Source organism: Anabrus simplex, chromosome 6, assembly GCF_040414725.1.
Source record: "Anabrus simplex isolate iqAnaSimp1 chromosome 6, ASM4041472v1, whole genome shotgun sequence".
NCBI classification, from domain to species: domain Eukaryota; kingdom Metazoa; phylum Arthropoda; class Insecta; order Orthoptera; family Tettigoniidae; genus Anabrus; species Anabrus simplex.
In genome coordinates this window covers 19,073,131-19,086,510 of record NC_090270.1, presented here as the reverse complement: position 1 = coordinate 19,086,510, position 13,380 = coordinate 19,073,131, and the positions used below count along the sequence as shown (strand labels likewise).

General features: G+C 37.3%; 1 protein-coding gene across 2 annotated transcripts in view; it reads right to left on the bottom strand.

Moving 5' to 3' along the window:
* snama (something that sticks like glue) overlaps positions 1-12,067 on the bottom strand; it is a 651,651-nt gene extending 639,584 nt beyond the window's left edge. For both annotated transcript variants that reach the window (XM_067149701.2, XM_067149702.2), the window contains exon 1: positions 11,791-12,067. The gene's annotated coding sequence lies outside the window, so the exon portion shown is untranslated. The remainder of the gene's footprint in view (positions 1-11,790) is intronic.
* Between the last annotated feature and the right edge of the window lie 1,313 nt (positions 12,068-13,380).

Genomic DNA, 13,380 nt, shown 5'->3' with positions numbered 1-13,380 from the left:
TCAACGTCGTCTATGACGAAAAGTATTCACCGACGGAGAAAAATGAGGATCCAGCTTATCATCATGCGGCAACACAAGTGGACATGCCCGAGGAGATATGCAAGGAATGCCAGGATCTACAGAGTAAGTCGTTGGTAAAATTCTGCTTGCTATGTGCTGCAGTCGAAGCTGACAACACCAGACTAGGTGCACAACAAGATTATTTGCTACAGAAGGGAAACATGGAAGAACCCAGTTTGTAAAAGCAAATTTTCAGGGAACACAACTACAGTAAAATAATTAAAACTATGATTTAATCTACCGACTAAATCATCTCCAACCAAGGGACATTATGTCCCCTTCAAATTTGACCTGTAATAAGCATTTTATTAAGTATTTTTAATTGCTAACATCATTCTTTTATTCGAAGTGTACCGGTAGTGTCAAGTTTTATTCTCATTTAGAAAAGCTGTCTGACAAGTTTTGGGCCAGGCCCGAGTATTGATTTTTCCGGCCAGCATCGAGAACACATATTAGTCACATGGCCAGCTGGGAATTCTTCAAGGCCACTTCCGCAAGTGAGCGCGCGTCATAGTTCGCTTGGAGCACCAGTAATTTCTGGAAACAATTACAGCTAATCACAGAACGACACGATAGCCAATTAAGTGTAAGAACAGAGCCACACCTTAATTGAGGGAATATAAACCCGAATGAAATGCATTAAAACTCTCTCCTTTATTATTTGACTCTACTGCTACAGACTTCATGAACCTCGAAGTTAAGTGTTTTCGTAGACTTAATAATTCCACGTGGTTAGAATTGACAACTTTTCTAAGACTATTTTGTGTCTGTTTCAGCTACCTTCAGAGTTTTCAAGAGAGAAGAGGAACTCTACAGATCACCATACCCAGCCACATCTGGATGTCTCATCAATTTACAAGAGGAGAGGCATTTCATCTGAGAAAATGGACTTTGCTGTCATCATGCTGTGCGAAATGTAGGCACTTTGTAACATAAGGGAAAACACGACCTGGACGTCCAAAATGTGAGCTGTTTTCGACCATCGGGGGAGATGAAGTCACATCACAAAATTCAAGTACATTTTTGTAACATTTTACTGTCCGTCTATGTAGAAGTAATATGTGCCTCTTCATTTGAATTAGTATTTCTATTAGATTAGTGCAACACTGCAATATTTTCCATTTTCATTCTCTAGGTGTCATGGTAGTATAGTTACGTTGTGTATGAATGTTATTTGGTCTCTATTAGTGTAGTTACCTATGGAGTGTCTTCTGAGATTCATTCTAATCCAGGCAAATATTTAAATCTATTATTTAAAAATAATGGACCCTTCCGATAAAAGATAATTTAATCTGGACGATCTTTGATTTGTGAACTCTTGTGGGACAGAATTTTGTCAAGTCTTATTTGACAGAATTTCAATGTGTTTCTTATCTGATGCATTTCAGTGAACTTAGGTAGGATAGTGTCATCTAATGAAATACTAAATTCAGACTTATTTTGGAGCAAATGTTACATTTGTCCTCTACGGTAGTAAACTCTGTGGTGAGCGGCATCTTGAGATCTCCTTGCACAATCAAATGCACAGTCTGTTTCTTACTACCACTGTTCTACTTAACCTCACTTTAGCCTGTGAGTAATTTCAGATACACAGCACTTCTTACCTATTCTGTCGTTATGCAATTTTGTATCACTACACACTATATTGCCGAATAATGTGCCTCAAAAGACAATTTTAGTTAATCTCTGTTATCAGAGTTAGGCTCACTTGTAACTTTTAATACACAGTTTCACAGTCACGTCATTCACAACCTTCTACATTAACGGTAACTAGTAAGGTCGAAGCAAATGAATGTGAGAGTTACCATCAGTGGCAGCACTTTCATTGTTCAGAACTAACTAAAGGAGAATATGATATTGCAAAACGGAAGAACTGCAAACTAACATGGCTATGCATAGAATGTAAATCGAAGATCAACTTTTTTGACATCGAAAGGAGTGTGTTGAATAAGGTATCAGAACATCTGCAAAAGTTGCTAAATGATTTGAAGATAAATTATAAAGGATCAGCCCTGAATGTGCCCAATAAGGTTAACTCGGTAGATATTGATATGCTACCTGACACAAACTCAAGAGACATGACGTCATGTAAAGAATCTAAAGAAGTGAAGGGACATAAATAATGGTTTGTAAAGCAACACGCACGACTGATCATAACCTTAAGCCCAAGATGGTCTTCGAATTAACAAATGTTTCTACCCAAAGGGTCCAGGGAAATGTAGGTGGTAAAGAAGAACTTCCTCAATACAGTAAAGATACTACACCATTAATAAGATCTTAACAACAGTCATCTGATAACGCAGAATGGGTTGAAACCGTCAAAAATAGACAGAGATTTTATAGGCCCTATAACATCAATAAAAACTCCAACTTTCATTGGAACAAAGCGGAACGATTTAGAAAAGGAGAAAGATAAAAAGAACATGGAACTTCATGCGGCTCCCCGAAGAGCATGGCTCTACATAGCCCGACTGGATCAAAATACTTCAGTAGAGATGATAAAGAATCACTTGAAGAACTTGAAAGTAGAAGAGGTCATAGAATGTGAACAACTCCAAACAAAAGGAATATTTAAATCATACAAAGTGGTTATCCCTTTCAACGATCTTGGAAAGGTCATCGATCTGGAACTCTGGCCAGAATATGTCATGGTGAGGAGATATCATCTTTTTCGACAACAGGGAAAAGAAGAAAAATATAACTCTCAATTTCCTCCTTTGGAATGTGGAAGGGCTTAAAAACACTGACTTAGCTACGGAAAATCTCATCGACAATCAAGATATTATCATGACAAACATTCGCGACCACAGAAATCAACATACCCGGATTCTACTCAGAGTAAGTACTCGCCATACAAGGGCAACGAGGCAGACCCATGAGTGGTATTGCCTGCTTCTTTAAACCCGTTGTTGGAAAGTTGTCATGCACTTATAGAGTTAAGAACATTATCATAATGGAATCTAACAAATTATCGGTAATAGGATTATACGTCGATCCTTCCTCAGCAATGGAAGACGTATTATATATTCTTATGACTGCTCTATCGAACGTGAATCAAGAAAAATAATACAATCATTGCTGGAGACTTAAATTGCAGGATAGACAACAATGAATATCGAGGTCAGGTTTACACGGGGAGAGTAGCGAGGCGAGTAGAGTGGATAGTAGAGCTACTAGCATCGTGTAAACGACTGGGATAGTAGCAAGTAGAGTAGAGTAGCTAGTATGCCAAGAACTTCAGAGTCACCTCAAGCTTAAATCTCGGTGTTATTGCATTTCTCATCACTGTGTTGTGTCTTTGAATTTGCGGTGCTATAGCATCTAACAGTGTCTGAAAGTTATCAGGCTTCGATCTCATACACTTTCTGTATTCTTCTTTATACTCTGTCGCAAGTTCTCTCAGAATGAATGTTGATGCCCCGAGTGTATCTCTCCTAAGCCAGCCTCTTACCCATTCCCTTCTTCCCTCATTTGCTTCTTCTAATGCTTCACTAACCTATGCATTAATATGTTCGCAAATGTCTTTAAACTCTTCGTTACGATGTGCTTGCGTCTTGACATGGTGCTACTACTCTACTCTACTGTATGACTCTACTCCCGTATGAACGATACAAGGGTCAACTCTACCAGACAGTGGTAGAGTAGAGTAACGTGGCTACTCTACTATCTACTCTACTCGCCTCGCTACTCTACCCGTGTAAACTAGCCCTCATGAATTGCTTCAAACGAAGGAAGGAGGATTCACTCTTGTCAACAGCAAATCTGACAAGACGTACCTTGCCCACAATGGAAGCAGTACAATTGATGTTTTATTTTTCAAAGGTGCTGGACTTAAACTAATTGATTATAAGGTATGCTACTCATCTCCAGAGTCAATATTAAAGAAGCACTGTCCAGTTTCAGCGATCTTTGGTTTGGATGTTCTTTCTCACCCATGGAATGCACCAATCGTTATGAAGCCTATAGCTCGAAAACTTAATGAGTGTGTCCTCCTGCAAAGCACTGAGAAAATCATTGACTTAAACCACAAAATAATGAAAAATGAATTGGATACTGCAGCTTCTGTTTTAGAAAACATCTTCAAATCTGCCTTCATCACAATAACTCCGCAAAAATCATTTGGGATAAGCTAACAAAGAATAACCTACACACTCGAGAAAAAATCAAAGCCCGATTCTTAAAGACAACCCTCTGTGTGTCCAGATTTACTAGATCGAAACTGGTTTACGAACTTGCAAAGGAGCCTTTCTTAATTGAAGATTTGAGATTCAAGCTTGCTCTACCTTATACTGACCAATGGAAGGAATGCTTGGATGAAAGATTGGCCAAAAGGAATGATATTTGTCCTGAATTCTATTCGACTGAAGCAATGACTAATAGAACTTGGACCAATACAAACCAGGATCTCCGACATTTGATCAATTCTATGGCAATTCATGGATACCACTATAAACGCTGCAAAACTAGGATCTTTCATGAACTTGACGATAGTTGTGTGTGTGCACTGTGTGATTTGACTTGTCCTCATTACCATGTTGTGGAATACTCTAAGAGAAACAGGCCTATAATAGACTTATGCTTAAATGACATGTAATCGCTTTATATACACAAATTGTGTGCTCTATTAAATTTATTAAATTCAGACTTATGGCATAACTAATAATCACCTCTGATGATAATAATAATAATAATAACTTTTGAACCAGTTAAATGAGAGATTAATGGTATTGAGTAATAATGTTTCTTGTTCTTGTGATATTGTTAATGTGTGCTCTATGGGTGAAATACGGGTCTGGAATATGACTGAATCCTGCGGGATTCATTTTAGATTTATTTGGAGAACCATGCGTCTTGTGTTACCATGCATTCTGCGAATTTTGAGCACATGGAGAATATTATTAATGAGATTTAGGGATAAAAATAATTTATCGCTACTCATAGACCACATGTCCGGTGACACTAATATTTAAGATTAATGGGGTGATAATTGTGGTCTATTTCTTCTGCATGGCACATAGCTGAATTTTATGTGATCAACGTTGTGTAAATCCTACTACTTCTTTCAAAAGTGATTGCCAATATTCAATCACATGCTACCGACTGTCAAACATTATGAGTTATCAAATACCATCATCTGATCATTCCACTGACAGGAGTATGATTAAAAGTCATAATATAATAATTAATCCTAGAATTCGAGTGTAAATACTGTACATAATTTAGTGTATCATATGTGTGAGTGTGGTGTGAGAGTAGTAGCTAGAAAAATTTTCTACTGATATATTAAATGTGGTTTTAACCAGACCACATTTTCATCATGGTGGGTCTAGGTTATTTTGGCGTTGTTCGTGCTGAGTTTATTGGTTGAATTTATTGTGTTTAGGAATTGTTATAGGATAATTAAATGCATTTTTTGTTAACGTGCCATTAAAATGAATAGGCCCATATTATTTCAACCTCGTACGAACAAAGTTCGATTGACAGGAATATTTAAACAGTTGTCAAATTTTCCTTTGCGTTGAGCAACGTAAACTTATAAATGACAGAGTTATTTTGAATCATGTTGAAGGATAGTCAAAGAATAGTGTTTATTTACAGTATGAAAATAATTTACCTTGGATCGACTTAATTGTTTAAATCATATTATCATCATCGGTTTGTCCTTCCAGTGAGCCGGGTAGGGTGTTTGAAAACGAACGTCTTCCAAAGTTGCCTATTCAAAAACATTTTTGTCCAAGACAGATTCCCAATTCCATCCTCTTCTCTCCACGTCTTCCCTCAGTTGGTCCATCCATCTTCTTGGTCTTCCAGCTGGTCTTCTACCTGTTATTCTCTTCTCCAAATAAGCACATGGTAACCTTGTGCTATTCATTCGTTCAAAGTCTACATGACTTAAGTCTTTCCTCCATTGATTCATTTAGACCTAGGTTAGATCGGATCTCATCATTTTTCACACGATCAAGTCGGGTCTTTTGGAGGGCAGTTCTAAGAAATTTCATTTCACAAGCTTGAATCCTACTACAATCCTTTGATGTTAGTATGCAGGCTTCCAGAGAGTATGTAATATTTAAATCATTAATTAAAACTAATTCTCAAGAAATATAATTTATTTAAATTTGAGTTGTAAAAATTACTTGGATAATATGGAATTTAATCATAATTAAGATGAGATTATGAGATAAATATTTCAGCATTATTTATGAGATTTTCAAGACGTTGTTAGCATTTTCATTAAATGGAAGTTATATATTTCTGAATTAAAATATTGTAATGCAATAGCCCGTATGTTATATGAATTAATTCAATAACATTAGGATGAGTTTCACTATCAAACTACTTTGTTTTCAATAAGCCAGACTAGGCTAATTTTGATTTGATTTACCTTTCAGTTTAAATCATGCTTCAGTGTGGAAGGAGCAGATAGGCAGAATTGTTCAAACAATCTTAGAAGAAATAAAAACTCCAACATCAAGATTTTTGTTAAATATTTTGTTTTATGTGTTTCATAGGAGTGCTATTTATAATAAATGTCAAGCCGTATTCTTTTTATTTGTGTGTTTTCCTATTGTCGTCAGTCCTTGTTCCTTAAACTGTCCCTAAAAATAAGAGTAGCCAGTACACAAATGGTCAACCTCTGGGACTCTGGTGTAATGGTTGAGCCTGTCCGGGAAATAGGGGACACTATTGGTTTTTTAACAATTCCCCCGCACAGGCTGATGAAGTGGAAATGGTATTTCCCGTTGTAGGACACTCCTTCGTACCGCCAGAGTCTTTGAGAGAATTGAATAGGAGATTAGAGTAAGAGACACTATTGTAAAACCAGAGACCCACACTAATATCTTCATGCAGTTTGACACAGTGAAAACGTTAGGTGTTGATTGTCCGGTGTATGACTGGAAAGGCAGCATGCAATCATCCTTCAAAACACGAGGTTCATGGCATTTTAAAATTCAATCTTGCAAGAGATTTGTATTTAGGAAAGGAAAACCCTCTACTCTTCTTCGTGGAGAGCAAAATTATAGGATTGACTTCACTGACTTCAAAGGGATTACTAAAAAGGGAAAAACAGTAACTTTCATTAAATTCAGCTCCCTTTTGGTGTAGCCGTCAAATAAGAAAAGATGAATGACATGAACAAACTGCTGACGCTTCACTATGGAGAAGGGTGGAAAAACAATGCAGAACTTCAATATTATAAGATGTGCATGGATCAAGAAAACATGACGGAAGGTGACGTGACAGACTACCTCGTTTGTGAACCCAGGGAACTGCATAACGACTTAAGAATCTAATCCATGTGATGAACTGCTCATTGTGTTTTATTATGTTACAGCATACTATTTTTCATCCAATTTGCTAGAAACTTATGTTCCTGTATACTATTTTTCATCTAATATGCTACAAACTATCATGTTAGTACATACTATTTTTCATCCAATTTGCTGCAAACTATTATGTTACAACATACTAATTTTCATGCAATTTGCTAGAAATTGTACTCACTGTAAATTTCGTGTTTACTAAATTATTAGTGCATAACAATATTATGTGGCTAAAATAATCCTTATTTAGCAAAAGCCAGTGTTTTGTTCCAAAACTCAACATATGCAAGTAGTTAGTTCCAAAATATGACTTTCCATTACTGTACTTCAAAAAGTCGACATCTGCAATTTTAAATGCTAAATATCTCCTAAACAAATAGCTCAATCAACCTTTAGCACTATTTTTATGTTTATATTACAGTTCGTAACAAAAATCGGATAAAATATCTTGAATTTTTATGTTACGATGAATTTTAACAGTTTTTTTCACTTTTCTCAAAAACCTGAAAAAAGCAGATGTCGACTTTCAGAACTAGGCACCACAATTAAAAACTGTGAAGTGTATTTATTTTCCTCAGCAGAGCAATTTCGTATGCAGTATGGTTTGTTGGGAACACATGTATTACAGTGTCAAACTCAGGGAATGCCACTTACAAAATTGTTCAAATGTCAATATAATAAACCTTAAAGGTACTGTACATCCCAAATGACGTCAATTATCGTACTGATGCACTGTATGTGGACACCAACTTAACATGATTTTGTGATGAAGTCAATAATTATGACAAATTGGATATAGGCTACAGTAATGTACCATGAAACTGAATATTTTAAACAGTTTGATTTCTCATTGCCTCGCTTATTTCCTCCAAGATATTATTTCTTAATGTTGTTGCAATAATACGGTACTCATGGGTCTTGTCGTAGAGGAAATTATATTTTTGAACTAAACTGGTAAGTTTTCCGTGTCTGTTCTTGGTAAGTTGAACAAACCATAACGAAACAAAGTTCCCGATCGTCTGCAGGAAACAGCCGACTTTCCAGCAGAAACTGATATACATTTACCGCCAAATGGCCGTCCGAAATATCCCGATCATCTACAAAGTTGCACAGATGTCGATAATTCTGTTTGATTCCACTCCGCTAGTCGAAAAATATTGGCAGAAAATCCTGTTCCGTTCAGTTTAATTCAACCAATGGCTATCGTCATCTCTATCTCCCGTTTAAACATACGTTAAAAACAAATTCTGTTCGATTCGATTCCATTCCACTAGGTGGGAGCGGGCCTTAACCCATCGTGGGTGTTTGGCTAATAGCCTCTCAAATGGAGAGAGCCTCCGCTACTGTAAATGTCAGCTTCTGGCCCCTTTGTTGAAGATCTTTTATTTTGCGGTGGTTGGTTACGAAACCCGAGTCTTCCGTATATTAGGTTTTAAAAGTAAATCTAATTCTAGGGATGGGTTGCTGGGTCCCTAGCATTAATAATGAATATGAAATGAAATGGTGTATGGCTTTTAGTGCCAGGAGTGTCGGAGGACATGTTTGGCTCGCCAGGTGCAGGTCTTTTTGACTTGACGCCCATAGGCGACCAGTGCGTCGTAATGAGGATGAAATTATGAAGAAGAGGACACATACACCCAGCCCCCGTGCCAGAGAAATTAACCAATGATGGTTAAAATTCCCGACCCTGCCAGGAATTGAACCTGGGACCCCTGTGACCAAAGGCCAGCACACTAACCATTTAGCCATGGAACTGGACAATAATATACAAGCAGACTGAAGAAAGATTATCATCATTTGCCTTTTGGTATAATATTAACCTAGCGAGGCCTTTAACGAAATGATATCCATCAACTCAGTTGGCTCAGAAAATGCCAATGAATTTAATTCACAAAAAGGATAATGTCACTGTAGATCATAAGAATACCACAGGTTAAAAGAAATCCTTGCAAAGAAAGGTAAAACTTTGCTAAACAGCTTGCAAAAGGGAGGTTAAGAATCCAACATGGCACACATCACACGATGTCACAGTGCACAACACAAGGCAACCAACTTCTGAATGTAGGTCTGGCTACTGACAAGACCACTTGTCTGGACTGGTTAGATCCTGCTAGTGGCAAAACCATTTGGCTGGACTGGTTAGGTCTGGCTAGTGGCAAGACCATTGGGTTGGGGGCAAGCAAATGGGGTAGAGCCCTGAAGCAGCCCACGGGCTTCTAGCACCCACTGTGACAGTATTGGCCAATAACAGGAACACTGGTTAGTGTCAAAAACCACTGGATAAGTGAAAAGAACATGAGAGAATTTGACGTCACGATACATCGCTTTCAAACTCCACGGTTTTGTTATTTTTGCGGAGTGTGGTAGCAGTGAGCCACACATGATGCAAGATCTATAAGAAACATCAGGAACTGCCCGCAAGCCAATATTGGACGGTAAATGGCTGCATCTCAGAGACTGACATTGTGTCGGGTTTGGTTACGTGAACGCTGGTGATCCACGAAATATCACTGTAATATTTGTCACAAATTGAAGAGAGTACTTGTTTTTACTCAAATAAAGTCTCAAATCCCAGGTTGATTAAGAAATAATACGAAATATTTTATTTTAGAGAATACATATTTTACTGTCTTACAACTATTTTTGCTCCGTCGCAGCGCTTGCGTAAGTGTTTTGTTTGTCCAACACTGTCGTCTGTGATGTCTTTGCTCACTGAAGTTCTTTGGTGTCGTTTTATTGATTTTTCTCATTCGATGTAATTTGATGGGCTGTCACTTCAAGAGCACTATAACTGATTCATTAAACGATTTATTGGTCCAGGAATCATGCTATTTTCCTTTTAATATATATATGTATTGGTCCAGGGATCATGCTATTTTTGGTTCAACAAAATACCTGCACTCCCATTCATCGGTGCCAGCCAACGAGCTAGAAAGAGAGCTAGAGCTCGTTGGTGCCAGCCCTGGACCTTAAGAAAAAACAAACGACGGCGCGAGCAGCGGAATGCAAGACATATGGACAAAGATAACAAAGATCACAGACATAGCACACCCATTCATCGGTGCCAGTCCTGGACCTCAAGCTCGTATGTACGTACTCATATTTCTTGCTAGTAACGACGGTATTTCTTAATCTACCTGGGATTTGAGACTTTATTTCAGAAAATCAATGATTACCTTCCATTTGTGACAAATACTACAGTGATATTTCGTGGATCACCAGCGTTCACGTAACCGTCGGGTTTTATTTTTCTATAAAAGTAAGAATAGTAAAAATAGTTCTATGGGCAGGTTCAAGAGTCCCTGGCAAGCATGAAGGAAGGATCTCTCCTCTCACCTACTATTTGCATTGTTACATCATTTTTGCATGAGTTCCACCTGCCTAGTAAAGGGCAACCCAAAGAAAACAGAAGGACAGCTGCAGTACATAGAAAATATGTGCAAGTTTACATATTCCCTAAAGGTTCCATTTCAGTACATCTTACCATCTTCACCAGTCTGCTTTTTCAGGCTTAGGCAACAAGTTCTACACTATGTCCTCAAAATGAAATCAACACCAAATCTGATGTTTTATTTTTGATATATACAGGGAGGGGGGAAGAATCTGAAAAGGAATATGAATAGATGAATTTCAATACTGGCAGCAATTTCATTTCATGACAAACGAATTACTTAATGGCAATAAAGCCTTTCTCAATTTACTTTGAAACCAATCTCAAAATGCAATATTTTCAATAACACAAAGCATTTTTTATTATTAATTTACAGTTCCATGGCAAGCATCAAGGATCTCACAAAACTGTATGCATGTGCCTGGTGTTACATACCAAATAACAGTACAGCACATCAGAAACATAGTTCACGATACACTTTTGAAGTAGGTACTGGAAACTTGTTTAGTATAATCTCTGTACATGGTAATATTGGGTTAAATTCTGAAACATTCCAAGTATAATATACGGCTGGTTTCACTCCTGATCGAAAGCTTTAAAGAACACGAGTTGAACATTGGTGGTAGAATACGTCCCCTACACAACTACAAATAACTAAGAATAAAGACGAAGGAAATACAAAATGATCATGAAAGACGATTCACAATGTAAGGTAGGGATGATGATGGACAACGCACCCTTGATACAAATGGCATTACTCCTAGTCTGACCAATAAGTATATTAATTACTACAAACGGAACAATACTGAAATCAGTAGATGTCGTTATATGATATGCATATGTACAAGTAACAACAGATATATTAATGAAGATATTGATATCATCTAAATCCTACCATCACAAGAACAAATTTCCACTGAAACTAAAGCGCTGCAGTCATTAAAATATAAAAAATGTATTTATACTTTTGTTAAGGATATCTCATTCATATAACTTTCGAATTTTCTTTCTACTTACCACGTAAAGGGTATTGATTTTACTCAACCACGGAGAAAAACAACGCACCGTACGCTCTTGACGTCATATATATATCTTGCACGCACGGCTCAAGCCGCGCACATTATTCCGGTTTAAATTATGCAAACCGCACATTTGTGGTCACGGATCACATTAAACGAAATCCTCCCTTCGAAGTTTGAAACAAATTCACTCGCTCTACATAAAAGCATATTCAACACACATCACACAAAGTTATTTCCACAGAAGCATTACATTTACAAAAAATATCCACTACATCCATTTTCCATCGCATCGGACCGTTTCATAGAAGTTTACGAATTTGGTCTAGGAATAAAACGAAAACCCACAATAAGTGTATCAAAGAGGAGCTAGTAATGAAAAGACCTCGTCGAAACGCTGCACGTGGCACAAGCGGATACTACAGTTCAAAACACAGTACGATAAAACGTAAGCATCTGTCAGAATTGTCTGATTGGATTTTCAAAAAGAATCACCATAGGTTATACGGAAACATTAAGGGTTATGAATTTCTTATTGTTGGTCCGTATTGAACTGAGATAACATGAATAATGCACAGTAGAGTTTTCCAGCTATTCAATACTAAGTTGTATTTACAATATATACGTTACATGGGACTAGTTTCAACCTTACTCGGGGTCATCATCAGCCATATTAAAACATACACAATATTTGAGGCGACCATTTCCAAAGGGTTCCTTGTCCAAGAGGTGAAATTTCTGGGAAAACGCGAAAAATGTATATCAGACATACTGTTATTTTATGCTCATAATATTTGCACATCTGTTACTATTGATCATGGAAGCCTTTTGGAGGGATCACAGCTTGTAAAATCCAACGATTCTTCGTAAAATAAAAAATATAACTTGGACAAGGTGCCATTTGGAACTGCAAGATGGACAAGGGCCTTATTGGAACAGTATGAAATGGACAAGGGAGATTTTGTTTCTGTATGAATTAAAATTACTGTTTTAACGATATGAATAACAATTATTCTTGATGTAATGTTAGCTAATTTATTCAGAAAACTTGAAAATAGATTGCATTGCTGTTTAGAAACCAACATATCCACAATTATTCAGCTGAATCAGGAACATCCTTCATCAGTCCTCCCACATTTTCATCCTCTGATACGTCTGAATTTTCTCTAGCGCAATTTGATGAGATGATTTCTTTGTAGAAAAGAAAATCAGGTACGGTATGCCAATCTTCACCATTATGAAGTTGAAGTAACCTCTTGATATCCTCTTTTTTAACTTGCTTCACCGGAATTCCGATATTGAACTGCTGTGGATCAATGTCTGTTACCTTCTTATTTGGCTTTGTAACCTTCCGCCCTACACCCAGATCTGTGTTGTATGTATGCTCTCCTCGAACAAGAATATCTCCATTCGGTGTCCTTCCTCGAGTGATAATAAATCTCTTGCTTACAGCAAATTGGAAGTGTCAATGGTTAGGTTTCTTCAAAATTTCCCCTGTTGCTCCTTTGCAATTGTACACGTTGAAGTCCCTACCTATCTTTAGGACAGTCCCATTCTTCTCAAGGACACTATAGTAGTGTTCAGGTTT